This window comes from Mandrillus leucophaeus, unplaced genomic scaffold (genome assembly GCF_000951045.1).
Source record: "Mandrillus leucophaeus isolate KB7577 unplaced genomic scaffold, Mleu.le_1.0 Scaffold97, whole genome shotgun sequence".
In the NCBI taxonomy this organism is placed as follows: domain Eukaryota; kingdom Metazoa; phylum Chordata; class Mammalia; order Primates; family Cercopithecidae; genus Mandrillus; species Mandrillus leucophaeus.
The window spans coordinates 1,452,287-1,454,655 of NW_012110585.1; the positions used below are offsets into that span (position 1 = coordinate 1,452,287).

The 2,369-nt window shown below is 59.9% G+C and overlaps 1 protein-coding gene across 2 annotated transcripts in view; it reads right to left on the reverse strand.

Annotated features, from left to right (window-relative positions):
* PPP1R3B (protein phosphatase 1, regulatory subunit 3B) overlaps window positions 1–2,286 on the reverse strand; it is a 16,613-nt gene extending 14,327 nt beyond the window's left edge. The window contains exon 1 of one of the 2 annotated variants that reach the window (XM_011970732.1): window positions 2,025–2,286. The gene's annotated coding sequence lies outside the window, so the exon portion shown is untranslated. Of the gene's footprint in view, window positions 1–1,241; window positions 1,358–2,024 lie in introns of those variants that run through there. The other variant, XM_011970731.1, reaches the window with a different exon arrangement.
* Window positions 2,287–2,369: the final 83 nt, after the last annotated feature.

The window sequence follows — 2,369 nt, forward strand, 5'->3', positions numbered from 1 at the left end:
AATGGCAGGAGAATGGGGTACGGGCGTGGTGGCGGGAGCCTGTAGTCCCAGCTACTCGGGAGGCTGAGGCAGGAGAATGGCAGGAGAATGGGGTAAACCCAGGAGGCGGAGCTTGCAGTGAGCTGAGATCGCACCACTGCACTCCAGCCTGAGCGACAGAGCAAGACTCCATCCCCCCCCCAAAAAATAAATAAACAAAAACAAATAAAGAAACAAAAAATCAGATGCACAAGCAACCCACCAGGAATACTGAAAGCTGCCAAACTGCATTCAGTAAACATTCAGAACCAGGTTATAATTTTCATTTTTAAAGACATGGCTATCTACCTCCTTCCAACAATTAATTCTGTGTTCCCTTCCAAAAAGTTTCACTGATCCAGCATGAGGAGAGTGCACGTCTTTTCCCCTTGTATTTAGACCATGGGGCCCTATTGACAGCCTTAAAGGCTACTTGTACCCCTTGATCCTGTCCCCATCATCCAAAGAATCTTGATATGTGAATGAGGTTGCATATTCTAGGAAAGAGGCAAGTTCAAATGACACAGCCCCTGCCGTCTGAAAACGTAGGAGGGAAAACAGGGCACTAGGCTAAGAATGCCCGAACCTTGCTTTGTTGCTGGAGCAAGTCACTCAGCGGCTCTGGGCTTGAGGTCCCCCTCCAAGGTCCCTGCTGGCCCTGACATTGTATGTTGCGACCCACGCCTGGTGCCGCGTCTCTTCCCACTAACTTTTTTCCCTAAATACCTCAACTGTACTTTTGTGGTAAGTCCTCCAGCTGTCTTCACTTTAGTTTTGGCTCCTGGACAACTCTGCCCAAGGAACCATTTCCTCCTTTCCTCCTCTTCCTCCCAGCCCAAAGCCCTAATTGTCTCTTCTGCTGCACCCTGGGTCTCCCAGGCAGGCCCCGCCACTCAGACCACAGGTTCCAACACCTTCCAAGTCTCCAAGTTCCCAAGTCCAGTCTTCCCTCTGTTTTCTCCTCTTTTTCAGAAAACAATGCTCTCACAGGCCCCCAAATCTTCCAGTACGTCATTACCGGCCCCCACTCCCTCTTTTGCAGCTACTGTGCCTTCCACACCCCTTTTTTTGGATTCCAAAAGGGGGCAGGAACAGGCCAGTGCTCTCCAGGCTGGAGGATCCTACCAGTTATTCTCCGACCCTGTCCCCTCCGTCCAGCTCGGCCAGGGCGCACTCCGCCCCCAACCTCCCTACAAGCTTCCTTGGCCTCGCGCGGCACCCACCTTTTGGGCCGCAGAGAAGCCCCCTCCCCAGCTCGCTCGCCGCATCGGAGAGCCCGCAGGGTTGTGGCAAGGGCGACTACGTGAGCGTCGGTGTGTCCGGGAGGCAGGGCCTGGGCTGGGTTCCCGGAGATGTCGGCGGGGGGAGGAAGACGACGAGGAGGAGGAGCCCGTTATCGCACCCGGGCGGGGCCGGCAGCGGGGCAACCCCGGCCCGAGCAAGCAGCGCGACACCAGCACCCCCGCGCGGCCGCCTGGCCTCCGCCAGCCCGGGACGGGGATCGTCCTAGGTCCTGTCGCCCTCGGTGGCCTGAGAGCCTACCAACTGTATTTCCTCGCGTTTTATAGGGAAACTAGGGCCCGGAGAGAGACGAAGCAGCTTGTCCTTAATCTCCAAACCCCACTACCCAACTTTGGAGACGTCTCCAGACCTGTCGGGACCTGGGGCTGGGAACTTGTGCTAGGTTCGAAGCCAGAACAACAGGTGGCAAAGGGATCAGCCGCCGCAGCCGCAGCTCCCGGGTCACGGTCGCAGCCGGGCCCAGCAGCGCTGTGGAGCACGTGGGCCCGGGAGGCGCTTCCCAGCTGCGGTCCCTGGATCGCCTATCCACGATGAAGCAACAGCTCCCTGGGGCCAGCTCCCTAGAGTGTTCCGGCCCCAGTGTGCCAGTGCAAGTCGCACGGTGAACATGTAGGTGACAGGAACCCAAACGGGTCCCCGCTGCACGCCCTCGCCTTGTTGTCCCCGGCCCTTCCCTCGGACTCGAGGCTTGGGGAGGTACGTACCGGGTTCAGCTCATAAGTCCCGAGGGCAGACGCGCCAGCCCACGGCAGCATCCGCACTGGGGGAACAGGGACAGCGGCCGCGACGGCACGAGCTGGGCGCCGGGGTCGGGTTCGCGCCCCCCGCCGGCGGTCACGTCCGTCAGTGCGCAAGAGCTGCGCACTCACCTCCTCCCTCCAGCAGTCACCCGGGACTCGAGCTCCCCACGGCCGCGCTGCCCCCTTTAACTTTCCGGCCACCTCTCGGGACCCCGGGTTCCATCCCAGGCCCCCTTCCACGTGAACGCCCCCCGCAGCCAATGGGCACGCCCGGGACCCCAGCCGCTGACCAATGGACGCGCAGCCACG